Raw genomic sequence first — 15,451 nt, 5'->3', positions numbered from 1 at the left:
TGAATCGTGTGGATCTAGTCAGTTCCAGCTAATAGACAATAAAACAGACAAAATCCGAAATTATTTTCATGAAATTCAGTTGATTCATTGTCAGATCATGAAACAGATAGTCGTTTTACAAGAAATGGGTTAACGAATCCACTACTTCTTATCAATTCTGTTACTACTTAGTCCTCTATTACTCACATGTAAACAATATACGTATATAAAGTAATATAACAACAAAAACACCTATGGTATACATGTTCCCGTTTTTGCGATATACATGTTATTATAACATAACATTTAAATATAATTGGAGACTACAAAGTATACGTCATTCAAATGATTATCATTATAAATTTCATATCTGTGACGTATTTTAAATATTTTCATAAATTAAACAATTTCTTTACATTCTTTGTTGACAATTTCTGATCAAATTTAAAAACAGATGCATTTGAATATCTATTTTCTAAAAGTTATAGTTTGGAAATTTTGCAATTAATGAAATTAATCATTATTATCGCCATGGTTACTTAAAATACATCATCTTTCATGCAATGCTCTTGTTGTGAATCTAAAAAATTTCAATATTTAAATAAGCTTGTGTTAAAAAGTTTAAAATCTAATACATTGTGGAGATAAGATTTTTGTCAAATAAAACTTAGGACGGTTTCGCGAAGCTATCTTAAGACCTGTTATAAGATATTAGTATATCTTATGACATGTCTTATGATCCCCCCAGAACTACCAAAGACCTCGCCTCAAAATTGTCGTAGGTTGATCTTAGCAAAGATATCCTAAACCTGTAGCATGTTCTTTTAATTTAGACAATAAGTAACTTGGATTTATGGAAAATTCATGTAAATGAAGTATCATGTGTTTCCCATAAATTACTAAACGCATTGATTAATATTTCAAATTTTCAAAGATAGAAATTTGTTCATCTACAGGAGACACAAAGGGACAAGGGATATATTGTTGAATGCGAGAGACAATAACAAAAATCCTCCCCGTGTCAGAACCAGATTAACAAAACAAATAGAGAAACTAAATCTGGTCATTAAACAAATACTACTACTACTACTACTACTACTACTACTACTACTACTACTACTACTACTACTACTACTACTACTACTACTACTACTACTACTACTACTACTACTACTACTACTACTACTACTACTACTACTACTACTACTACTACTACTACTACTACTACTACTACTACTACTACTACTACTACTACTACTACTACTACTACTACTACTACTACTACTACTACTACTACTACTACTACTACTACTACTACTACTACTACTACTACTACTACTACTACTACTACTATTTATAAAATAATAATAATATCTTTCTTTAAAGAGAGTAACTCATTTGGATTAAACAAATTTTCAATACGGCTCTCTAAATACAATATCAACTACATGAATAAAACATAATTAATCTACTAAAATACACATGTAAACAATAGATAAAATTGAGAATGGAAATGGGGAATGTGTCAAAGAGACAACAACCCGACCCGCGTTTTCGACTTCGCGTTTTTGCGTTTTCGACTTCGCGTTTTCGCCCAATAGAATATGAAAGGCGAAAACGCGAAATGGCCTTAACCGGCCACCATAACAGACGCTTTTTTTATACACGAAGTTTTTCGCGCAATTTAACAAAACAATGAGACGACAGACATATCATTTTAATTGGAATATGTAAACAGTTTGTAAACTTTAAGAAATGATAACACTCCAATGAATTGAAATTCTGGTCATTTTGTTTTACCAATTAAATCAAATCTATGGAAGATACTGATTACATACATACATGTATGCACATATATGATACAAACAGTAAGCTTTATTTGCAAGAAAACAAAAAAAGGAGATGGTAAAATTTATGAGAGTAGATTTAAATATTTTTTCCTAACTGTATATTGGTACCTAAGAGACTTTAAGTGTTGAAATGCGCATCTGGTGCAGTACAATTTGTACCGTTAATGTCATTGCGTTACTGTCATTTTTGTTATTAAAAAAACACATTACCCATATTTTGACTATTATATTTATTGTGTCTGTTTATTTAACGCATCAATGTAAAAATATCGGAAATTGATGAGACTGTCATTAAAGTGAGAGGGTTAGCGCTATAGAACCAGGTTTAATCCACCATTTTCTACATTTGAAAATGCCTGTACCAAGTCAGGAATATGACAGTTTTTGTCCATTCGTTTTTGATGCGTTTTGTTATTTGATTTTGCCATGTGATTATGGACTTTCCCAATTGATCTTCCTCTAAGTTCAGTATTTTTGTGATTTTACTTTTTACTTACGTGATTTTGATCGTTTTTTGACAGCCTTGTCGGATATCCCGTTTTATTCCTTAACTAAGAACATATTGTTTATCTAATAATTGTAAAAGCATCTACTTTATTCATATTTTATTCAAATGCATGTAATTTTCAATTCGTATATGCACTTGTTTTAAAATATATCCTGGGTAAAAATTTATAACTACAATAGTACTAGGATACCATAAGTTTCCGGGTTGAAAGATATAAAAGTACACTTTAAATTAAAACTATCTTTTTTTTTAAATAAAAAGTTCCACTTTGTTGCATCCAATTAATATACGAATTTATTCAATGAACTTCCCCAACGCTAACTTTAAAGAAATCTAACAGCGACATTATATCCTTACTTTAATATTAAAACTAGAAGATAGAACTAGTCATGTTTACGAAAATTAGATATTCAAGGAAATTACGTCTTAATTTTAGTTTAAAAAAAGGCATACTTGACTGCTCTAACAGTTCAAATACAAAGAAGCGCTACTAGTTTAATGAAAAGAAAATCGAGTTAAATTGCAACTGCCTAAATCAAATTATTAATCTATAGAAATCGGCGTATTGCATTTGCAAGGATTTTTTCTTTCACTTGCGCCAATTCTTTCTATAATATTTGCACAGATTTTGTACAGGTTGATTACAGGTAAATGTAATTTCTTATAAGTCAGTATAAACCTTTTCTATTAGCCAATAGCATGTATATAACTGTTGTCCACTGCTCACCAATGGGTTGAAATACTGATTTCCAGGGACTGATCCAGTCATATGTCCACTTCAAATGCATTTATCGTTTCAACCACACGATACACCTGGATCCACCACAGATAAGATAAGTCACTTTAGAAGAAAAAGCACTTTGTTTACATTCACTAAAATCACGGAGCAATATTCTATACATGTACAGCATTCAAAAACGCAACATTTAAATCCATAAGACAGCATACAGTGAGTTATCAATCTGTCCATGCCGAGTTTATAAGTTAGCCGATCAATTTTCAATCATCAGTGACCTATTGGAGTTATCCTCTTCCTGTTGATGGTGAATTGTGTAACATGTGATGATAGTTATTAAAGTATTAAAACCAATTGATGTCCTTCTGAGTGCATTATCAAGCAATATCCTTCAACTTTACTTTCAGCTATAAAGATGATGTTCTCTGACTACATAATTCAAAATTGGGTGACTATGTTGAACGCATTCATCCCATCGAACTAAGGATACAACAGATACCTCTAAGCCTGCGTCATATCTTGACATACATCTAGAAATTGACTATGAGGGTCGGTTGAACTTTACAACAAAAGAAATGATTTCAGAGTCCCAATTGTTAACTTTCCATTTCTTTGAAGCAAGATGCCAACAGCACCTTGCGTACGGAATATGTATCTCCAAATTGATACTATATTCCCGGGTTTATATTTCCTTGATAAAGTGTTGCTGCTCACAAGGAAGCTATTAAACCAAGAGTTCCAAATGGTGAAGTTGAAATCATCCCTTCGTAAATTTTACAGACGCAATCACGAGTTGGTTGACCGTTACAGAATAACTGTTTCACAGATGATATCGGATATGTTCTTTATGGAATACTACAATCACCTTTCACGAATTTGACCTACCGAATTGGACTATTTACTGGGTTTGTAATAACACGAGCAACACGACGGGTACCACATGTGAAGCAGGATCTGCTTACCCTTCTGGAGTACCTGATATCACCCTCTGTTTTGGGGGTGGGGTTCGTGCTGCCTAGTCTCTAGTTTTCTATGTTGTGTCTTGTGTACTAACATGTGTCTATTTGTCTTTTTCTTTTTTTAGCGTTTTTCAGTTTTTTTTCGATGTACAAGTTGTCTGTCCCTCTGGTATATTTCGTCCCTCTTTTAATTAGCATTACTGTATAATAAGTGTATTGTTTGACGATCCCTTTTACTTTTTTTTTTATATAAATGTTTCTTTAATGCATAAAAATGCCATTTTATTGCTGTTTGGGGGACAGCGTGGATTTACTCTTAGCGAAACAGTTCATTGTTATTTGTAATATCTAAATGTAGCTTGCTTTATTTCAAAATAAAAATTTTAGGTTAAAAAAAATTCTAATAAGGTTCGATTGTTTTGATATTTCTGTCTTCACCATGTTTCCATTTTTGACAGTTAGTCTGATATCTTATTAAAGAAAAACATGAAGTCGGCTGGCCTAAAAATGACCTCTGATCAGTTGTTTCTTCCTAATATTTTAACCGACGGGTATTTCAACGTCTTTAATTTGATCAAGACTTGTACTTGTGTAAAAGGCCGATTAAGCTATTTTAGTTCATCAAATATGACAAGTTTCTGACGGTGAAGATTTACTTCTGGCAATTAACAACTCTGCTGGGTGCCAGAAAAAATATATCTCATATTCAATAGCTGATTTTGAAATTATATTCATCATATTTGAATTCATGAAGCATTTTAACATTTCTTGAATTCCGTTTTTTTTTTTCATATTCAATTTGAATAATATTCTTTTCAGTTTTGACAATGTTTCTGGCACTTGTTAATTATGCATAACATTGTCGTATATATAATAACACTAATACTGACCATGGTATCAACAAAAACAATAGTCAAATATCTATATGGTGATCACATTGTTAAATTGAATACCATTAAGAAAAATTTCAGAATGATTTTAGGTTTACACGGATCTTATCTTAATTTCATGACTGTATATTACGATCAACGTAAATATTATGATGTGATCTCCCGTGTATAACAACTAAACAAAGGCACGACCAAACTACACAAGAGTGGCGAAAGATACCAGATGGACATTGAAACTCAAAGATTGAAAATAAACTGACAAAAACATGAAAAAGACTAACAAACAAACAGACAGATAATAGTACAAACGACACAACATATACAACTAAAGACTAATTAGCAACAAGAATTCAACCAACAATTTAGCCATAATGTAGGATGATATCAGGTGCTCCGGAAGGGTAAGCAGATCTTGTTCCGCATGTGTCATCCGTCGTGTTGCTCATGTTATCACACTCATAAAGTTCATTGAACCTAATTGCCTGACGTCAGACGCAAGCGAAGCGGATCAGAACGAATAAAATTAGTCGAAAAAAAACCTCACCATCAAAAATAAATAAAACAAAAGGGAACGAAAAATATTTGTCTTAATTTTTGAATTTTAATGTTTGTATATCTAATGGTTTGTTAATTTACACAGTTTTATAAATAGATGATAAAGTAGACATTTTACATGATTTATTTTGCAGGAGGGAAAATGTTATAATTTTTCCCGTAGTCTTTTCTCATTTTCACTACAATGGTTTGAACTGGATGTAAAGCACCGAAAAGATCATTCCGTATAACCTGATTCACCTGAATCCGGACGTTGACGCGTTCTATTCGAATACACCACTTATCACTGAGTTCATACAATGAAGATATTATTTGCCGCACTACTCATTAATTACTACAAGGTTTTCAAATATGTAATAAAGATGAATGGGCACATATTAAACATGCACAACCGTGCAACTGTTAAAAAGCATGCTTGCTTTTTTTTTTAAACAATCAATATTTTAAGTTTATCGGGCCTCATTTTAAAAAAAAATACTTTGTTGAAAGTATCATTGCATAAAATAGATAAACTTATAAAGATCGTAGGTTAATGTGTTATCTAGAAAAAAGTACATGTGTTAAAGGGTCTTTATTTTCATTTTGTGAACGATTCGTTATCATAAAACTTGTTCAGTCTGAATGAACTGTCATTCGAAAATAAAATGCGGTTGTGTTTGTAGTGAAATAAAAATTCAATGTTACCAAAGTCAACAACAAAAGCGTTTAGAAACAGAATAAAATGTGACTTTTGACATTTTTTAGAAAGGTCAGTTGGATAGGATCAACATCGGCATTCGAAAGAGCCTCATATTGTACAAAGTAAAAATATTGAAGTTTTATTTGTTGTTCTATATATTTTAAAACTTAGTTTCATCTGGATATTATACATTAAGAGTTTATTTCATCTTGAATAACGTTGAAATTCCTAATCCTCAATAGAAAATTGCCAATTAAAACATTTCAATTATGACTTTGGATGACTGATAAAGTTATATTCTACTATTTCAAAAAAAGTTAACTGATTTTTTTTTTACAATAAAACACAGAAAAGGGTCTATGATCCCATCTCGAATACATTAAAAAAAAAGAATTCATGACGTTTTTTTGTCAGCGAATTTTACATCGATTATTGCAGAAGAGAGTTTTAGGGAACATTTAAATACACGAAATAATTTACCGTGTAGTTATATCTATTATTTGCTTAAAGTATTGATACGCACAAGTTTATGTTAGAATAGATATTCATCATTGTTTTCCTCATAAAACGTATAAAATGTCATCAAGTCTGTGCGTTTTGCATCTAGCAGTGTTATCAAATGTTTTATACAAATCCGAAACTTGCAACAACTGAATAATTGATAAGATAAACAAACCAGCCTAACGAAACATCACATAAACTCAAATGAGTGTGAACAATAGTCGCTTCGAACGCGTCATCGTCCGGAATCATTTGTATTGGGGTTATACGGGGTGATAATCTATGACCTATACGAACCTAAATGTGAGTTCTTATTGACAGACAAGTACTAAAGGGTCAATAAAAAATGATGTATCAGTCTATTTTTTGATAGAAAATGATTAATAAATGTGAACATTTTCCGCGAAGCTTTCGGTTATTTTCATTTAAATACAGCCTCATTTTGTACCATATTATACATTAACAACTAATAGGGTAATAAATAAAATTTGTAACAAAACATTTTTTTTGCTGAATTTTTTGTACCGTCGAGCCTACTTCAAGCAAATAATTATGTGTTTGGATAAACTAATAAATTGTTAGTATTATGATTTCAACTTCCTGTTTCCATGTAAAAAATAAATGATAGTGGTACAAGTTTTGTTGATCTACTTTCTCACTAGCATAAAAATACAACGTACCTCTTTAGAGTTTCAGTTTACAGATACAAAGTTTGAATGGTGTTAAACTACACTTGATAGTATTGTCGTATTGTCAAAATATTTTGTTTTTTTATTGGCAATTATACAACTAAAGCTGTAGTCTTGTAACCTTAAAAGTTATAAGTCTTGTTTGTAAAGCTGACTGTCAATAAAACCAGAGACATACAAGAGAACATGCTTCTGTTAAAAAATTAAAAAAAAGAACAAGAACTTGAATCAGAAAAATCTAATCATAATGATTGTTTGGTATTTGGAAATTTATTCGTATTTTCCTTCATTTTTTTAAGTTGATATTTGTATCCTGTATTTTTATTTTTCACTCTATATGGTTCTGCCTTTTTTTATTAGTTTATCCTGAGTCACTTTTCTAGCATAAATTGACATCCTGTATTTTTTGGTAAATTGCACATCCGTTCTTTTCTTTTTACTCAATACTCCTTGCCTACCTTTTTTCAATTTCATCCTAGCCCCCCTCCCCACTAAAAATAAAACGGTAGCTCCCTTATTATCCAAATAAATAAAAATTGGGTTCGAAATTTGTTTATAAAAAAAACCAATGAAAAGATGGACCCCTCGCCCCCATCCAAACCCTCATAAACTTTCTACAAATTGCAATGTCCTTTCAACAAAGGATAAATACTTAAGTTATTTAGTGTCAGTACTATAAGTTCACCTACAGGGAAGTATTCTCTCGTCTGTCAGGTGTTAACATATACTAGAAAAATTAAGAAGTTGACAGGGGAAAAATTACAACTATTCAACTTAAAAACGATAGAGAATAGTATGTCATTCATCTCGGATATATCATTTCATTACATATAGTATTTATCAACTTTTGTTCGAAAAGATTTGTGAGAACGTAGCTATGCACTTTCCTAACAACTCTCTATAGATCTATCGTCCATATGCATAAGGAAAATTCATAAAATGAAAATATATGAACAAATACGCAGATTGGTTTTGTTAACAAATTCATCAATACAACAAATCATCGTCGAACCATTTGAAACCGAAAATTTATTTTGGAGTTGAATGCTTAAGCTATGACATGTCCGTTTATCAGAGTATGTTTTACTTTCATGTATAACTTTTGTGCACGCTTTAGTCACATTAGCTGTATTTGACAAATTTTATAGGAATTTTGGGTCCTCAATGCTCTTCAACTTTGTTCTTAATTTGATTCGAGCGTCACTGATGACTCTTTTAAAGATGAAACGCGCGTCTAGAGTGCAAATTCCAATCCTGATATCTACATGTATATGATGGAGATTATCTATCATCATTATATCATTCTGTTTCATAGAAGTAAACTTGCGTATTTTTCGTTCGATAATTCCTGGATTTTAAGGAAGTCTTTTTAAGTTCGATTCGTCTGTTATTTATTTAAGACCTTACATTGATACATATATATTTTATATTAGGCACTTAATTTACTCTCCTTAAAAGAGGCGAAAGATACCAAAGGAATAGTCAAACTCATAATTCGAAACTTAAACATTACAGAATTTTATTATGTTTATACAAATATTTGATTTTTGTTTCCTCTTCAACTTTTCCTTCTGAAATTTAAGGTGTGCCTTCAGAATTAAATTTCAACATTAGATTAATAACATACAACTCTTTTATCTTACGTAATCAGTATCACTTTGCGATGGCCTATATGCATTTTCATTGTTTTCATTTGGCTTTGAACACATTGTGTAACAAATAATTGTCAAGTCATCTCTTCTAAAATGTTTTCAGCTCTAATGTGTGTGTTTTTCTCGGTCAAACATAACCAGAGCGAAAATGTTTGAATACAACAATAACAATGTTTGCTGTTAAGGTCCGTATTAGGACAATATTTAAAAACAATTGTAAAATTTCATCGTCAATTGATGAATCAAATTGATACGACTTTTCCCTTTGTGGAACCGGGACATTCTTAAACGACTGATTTTGTCTTCCTGATATTTTTTGCTTTGAAAAGTTTTTAAAAAATGACGAAAACGCTAAAGAAAAGGGTATAAACGTCAATAAAGAGTAATGACTCCAAAAATAGGTCGACTGACGATTTCGGCAATTTTGCTCATTTGAAAATCTTGTCTTGCTGATCATTGCTTATTCTTATAGTTTCTTTCTACATGTATTTAATATAGTTTTCAATACAATTGACAAAAAGGGAAAAAAGTTGAAAAATTCGTCAGTTTATAAATCCTATAAAATAAATCGTCTGACTGTCTTGATATAAATATACAGTTGTTAGTTATTCTTTACATTTAGCGGCTTTCAAGATAAATGACAAAACTCGCATTTTACTCCTCTGTTATATTTTTAGCTATCCCCGACTATATTAGTTGATTGGCGTGATATTCGGACACATTTTTATAAACGTGATATACCAATGATGGTTACGGCCAAGCAAGTTTCGTTAAATTTAGTCCAGTTGTTTCGGGGAAGAAGATTTTTGTAAAAGTCTACGGTTTACGGGAGACGACTTCGACGAACGCCAGACGAATGAAACCAAGCACTGTGAATATCACACTGATAAAATATTAATTCTTTCTGGAGAATTACTTTAAAATTGAGAATGGAAATTTGGAATGTGTTAAAGAAACAACAACCCGACCATTTTGTCCATTTCATTTTGTTCAACTCAATTACAATACAAAATATATGTTTAATTTTTTAAAAGCTTTCCATGTCCCACGTGATAAAAGAATAGTCGTATGTATAAATATAATCATGTTTTGTTCAGAACGACGAATATTTGTTTTGTGATATCAATAATTCCTAATTCATAAGATTTCTGTTTTTGACTACTGAATACTATAGTCTTTCAATATCAAGACGATGACTGCTCGTAAAAAGTGTCAGAAATTTGCATTGACCTGAGGTAGCATAGCAATTTATCCATTGCTCTTCGTTCCCAATCCATGAATCATATATTTTTTGTTATCTAAGAATTGAAATTTGACGCCATTTTTATAACTTTTAATTTTCGCCGGTAGAACACCAAAAAGATAATAATCCTCAACAGGAAAAAAATCTCACGATAAAGCAGCCCTGTAAAAACTAGGGATCAGAGTTGTTGGTAAAAACACAGCATATCCACTTAAATAAGGCGAAGGATACATCTGTTTGCCTTTAAGGTATGAATCTGGAACGTACCATCTACTGGATTTAGATCGAATTATTTTACTGGATTGCATATATGCTCCCATTATATAGGCGTCGTCTATAATATGACTATAGTACTGTTAAAAAAACAAAAACAAGTTAATAAAAGCATTGTCATCAGTTTTTACAACAACGTCAGCATTCAAGCAGTATTCATTTACCCATTTTATTCCCATGAATCCTTTATAAGTTGAATTACGAAACGTATCAATAAAATTTCCCTGTACAATATCTCCATGCTGGTGATTCTCTTTTACCAGTTTCTTTGTGAGGGTTTCATCATTTACGGTGCCAACCAAATAAACCACTTTGACAACTTTCCCTTTGTAAAACGTCGACTTCAACCAAGTATTCCTGAGTTCCAAACGTCGATTGAAATGTGTTACTTGCGAATGGACAAGAACAATGCATGATACCACGTGGTGTTGTTTGCAGATGTTTTTATTATTTATCGAATATTTGATATCCCCTGGTTCCAACATCTTCTCAGCGTTGTTGAATTGAATAAAGTTTTCTGGGTCTTTCCTATCAACGGTTAGAGTGTTTCCAAAAGTCATGGTGTAGGTAAATATTAAAACACTTATGATGAAGAAAACTGCTACTGTCCTTTTCCTAGCTAGTCGCATTTTCCTCATTTTACCCTATAAAAAATGAAACAAAAATTGTAAGTGTTCTAGTCACTGCTATAATTTCCCCTTTCTTTGCAAAGAGGGTTCAAATGATGAAAATTAGCAATATGAGGGAAATATATTTATAACAAAAAACACAAACACGTTTTTTGTGGCCAGATGAGAAACCGAAACAGTTTTAGGTAGACATTTTCTGAATTAACAATGATACAATTCTGTTAAATCATACTTGGTACACTATTGTTTGGGTAATTGCGAAGTTGATACCTATTACGAAACGTTTATACCCGCTGCATTAGTTTGCATCTGTCCTTAGGTTCAGAGGTTGTCGTTTGTTGATGTGGTTTTAATGTCATAAGTCAGGATATTGGTTTTATCGATTTAATTGTTTCACATTTTATCATGTAGAACCTTTTAAGCTGACTCTACGATATTGGCTTTCCTCAATGTTGAAGTCCATATGGGGAACTATACAAATTGCTTGCATCCAAATATAGGTTCTTAGCTATGACTTAGCCTTGTTCTCCACTGACAATCAAATAAATAATATGTATCAATAAAGTTACTGGCCAACCGGAAAACAACAGAACAACTGAAACACTGAACTGCTCCAAAAACAAACGCAAACATACATGTACATAGACACGGACTATTTGCAAACTACTGCATTTGTTTAATAAAAAAAATATAAAAACAACACGTTATAAATTTGATTCGTCCGAAGCTCTTTTCTAGATTTTCCTTTATTAAGAAAACCAAATATTCAAGGAGGTATAAGAACCAAAACAAATGAAAAGCTATCTGACCAAAAGTAGTACTACCTGAAAATAGCAAAAAAATATCAAAGGTCAACTTTGACTGAGGGTGTTGAAACGTCAGTTTCTTTAAAATTTGAAAATTTATAAACGGCAAAGTTTGTTATAAATCATGCCACATCCTCGGGCAACAATTGGTACCAGATAATATGCATAATGACCGCCGCAAACTTCTCTGGTCATATTTTAAGGAGGCAAAAAAACAAGGACAGAAGACGCACTTCAAACAAGACAAGCTGTTTATTAACGGTAAAGAAATTGGACCACATACCGATCGTCACATGGAAACAGACAAAAGACAACAACAAGAAACAGAAGGCGCACGACAGAAAGAACCATCCCGCAGAGGTCCTCAACAGAACAACGACCGTCCCCGTGGAGCCCCTCGTTGACGTGGAAAACATAACTAGGTAAACCGTGGAGGTTTAAATGACTCTTTAAATGACAGTTTAAATCATTCAGATGGAACTAACTCTCACATTAACACTAGTATTAATTATAAGCATGTAAATAAAGATATTGTTCATCTATTGTCATTGAATGTTTGTGGATTGAAACGGAAACTACTGATCAAGAATTGAGAGATTTATTCAAATGTAATGATTTATTATGTCTTACTGAAACAAACTTGGACGATTTAGATGAAATTAGTTTTGAAGATTTTTCATTTCATTATAAAAACAGGAAACAATTTACTAGCTTTAGATCAGGTGGGATAGCTTTATGCCCGCGTCACACTGTCCCGATTTTTATATACGATGGACACCCGAATGCGAAAAATTGTAAGTTCGTACGAAGTTGGTCCCGATCTCGTTAAAATACCAAAAAGTGACCGAAGCAAGTACGATAAATAACGAAGTCTATACGATGGTGCCGAAATTATATACGATAGCAAAAGATGGACATACGAAGGTTAACCGAAGACGGGTATTTAAGCTTCATATCTCAGCCGAAGCCTACACGATGGATCACGAAGGCTAAACGATGGATTACAAAGGCTAAAATATGGATTACGATGATGGTGCGATGGCAATACGATGTCTCAAAGATACGAACAGAATTTCGACAACATATCGTTTCTGTACAAGTCTGCCATGCATGGCGGGAAATCGATCTTTTTGTCTAATTCTTATAAAACTTAGTTTATTATCCTCTCGGCTTCTACGTGTAAGTTGCGTGTAGATGAAATTGTTATGGGCACTCTAGAACCAAAATGATCAAAACTTTGTATGGTGTTACTCGTTAAGAATATCTTAAGCGCTATTGACTTTAAAGTCCAAAGGTTAAGGTCACAGTGACAGTTGTAATGCAAGGCAATATCACCCTTGTGGACACTCTAAAACCAATATGCTTCAAAAGATTTTAACCACATTTGGTATATTGTTCCTCCTTGGTAATGATCTGACATTTTTTACGTTCAAGGCCAAAGGTCAAGGTCATGCAGATGGACTTGTTTTTTCTCCTTGAAATAGCATAATACACAGGAAATTGGTTGCTCATTTTTTTACCTGCTGGTTCTAAAGACAATATTAAAGGTATTTCCAGTTACTGAATGTTTTGTTAACATACACTATAACAATATATCATTTTACCAGACCACGGTTTGCGGAAGTTGTCAAGAAGACAATATTATGTTTTTCCAGGGGTTGACAGGATACACGTGATCGTTGTTAGTTTCAACTTCAATATTATTATGCAGCAGATGTAATAAACAATGATTTCATACATTATTTTTTTTGGTTTACACTTGATATAGGGCTTTATTTATGATCTTATTCCAGAGTGCATAATTCTTATTCTACATATTTCACCTTTATCAAAATTAGGAAATCTGTTTGGTCGTCCCATTTTGTTGTAGGGATGTTTAGATTAAGTGTCGAGTTAATATGTATATTATTTTGTGTTGTCTGCGAGAAACAAATCATTTTTCTGATCTAGTAACTAAATTCAAAACCAATATAGATAATGTTAACATATATATTTTATTGAACTGTGTAAATTAATCGGAATGCGAACGACAACATGCACCTACAATTCTTTTGTGTGTTTCCCGTTTCGGTAACACATGACATTTGCGCGGGAACTTCTTACATAAACACCGTTTTTGGATTATTGAAACATGTAAAATGTACTGTAACAGTTATTGATTTTTGGAGGTAATGTGATATTATTTATTATTCAATAGTACATAATTTTACGTCAGGTTTGTACACATTAAGTCTCTGGTCAGTGGCGGATCTAGGGGAGTGGGGATTCCGGAGGTTGAACCTCCCTTTTTTGTTGACGATCAATTCATTTGGATAGGGATATCAGTTGGAGCTGACCCTTTATCCTGGGTTAGGATCCCTTTTAAAAATGGCTGGATCTGTCTCAGCTAGTCAAGTCAGAACCGAAACACATCAGTGGCAGATTTATTTTTATAGCCATTTTGAAAGGGGGGTCCAACCATGTCCCCATTCAAATGCATTGATCACCCCACAAAAGGGGCGATTCCAACCGGGAACCCTCCTACTGGTATATATAAAAAAAAGAAGATGTCGTACGCGTTTTATTGCCAAAGAGACAACTCTCCACAAGAGACCAAATTACACAGAAATTAGCAGCTTTAGGTCAACGTTTGTCTGGTTTTTTTCACTCATAGTTGTCAATATAATGGAATTTTAATGCGACTGTCATACAAGTGAGATGTTAATCTACATGTAGCTATAAAACAAGGTTTAATCCACCATTTTCTACATAAGAAAATCCCTGTAAGTAACCAAGTCAGGTATATGACAGTTGTTATCCCTGCATTCGTTTTATGTATAAGAGTGTTTATTTTGTCATTTGACTATAGAATTTCCGTTTTGAATTTTCCGCGGGAGTTGTGCATTTTTTATTTAACTGTATATAAAATAACTGCATTGTATTGAGTTTCAAATATCTAAACACGACAAGAATAATAGATGATGTATAATTAGCAATGAGACTAATAACCAACACAAGGCCAAAATAACAAATAATTTACTAACTTAATATAGGTCCCTGTATGAGGTTCACCAATGAGCAAAACCCAAAACGCAAAGCTACTACATTTGTACAAAAGAATTAAGATGTATCAAATTGTAAAACCGAGAAAACTAACGTCCTAATTCCAGATAATAATAAAAATCGAAACGCAATGATGACCAACGACACATGTACTTTTATTGTTTAAAAATATGTTAAAATAAAAAAAAACTACAAAAGAACATTCATAGCTTGTGATTCATAAGAATTTGTAGTTTACTTTCCACATTCTGGCTGTGAACTACAAAATCGACAAAATGTATCCTCTACTGGATCTATATCAAACGAAACGAGGTACATTATTTAAATAATTTAGTTATATATAATTATATATAACAAGAAGCTTTACATTTTTTTTAAATTGTCATGGAATATATGTTTGTGGCTTTTGTACAAGCATGACCAAGTCTTTGACTTGATTGTGTAAGCGCGTCCAATGTCA

At 32.2% G+C, this 15,451-nt stretch overlaps 1 pseudogene; it reads right to left on the bottom strand.

Annotated features, from left to right (window-relative positions):
• Window positions 1–10,246: 10,246 nt before the first annotated feature.
• LOC139510797 (beta-1,3-galactosyltransferase 5-like) lies at window positions 10,247–11,143 on the bottom strand (annotated as a pseudogene).
• Window positions 11,144–15,451: the final 4,308 nt, after the last annotated feature.

This window comes from Mytilus edulis, chromosome 2, assembly GCF_963676685.1.
Source record: "Mytilus edulis chromosome 2, xbMytEdul2.2, whole genome shotgun sequence".
NCBI classification, from domain to species: domain Eukaryota; kingdom Metazoa; phylum Mollusca; class Bivalvia; order Mytilida; family Mytilidae; genus Mytilus; species Mytilus edulis.
Note: the sequence above shows the minus strand (reverse complement) of the source record. Positions and strands in the feature narration are given on the sequence as shown.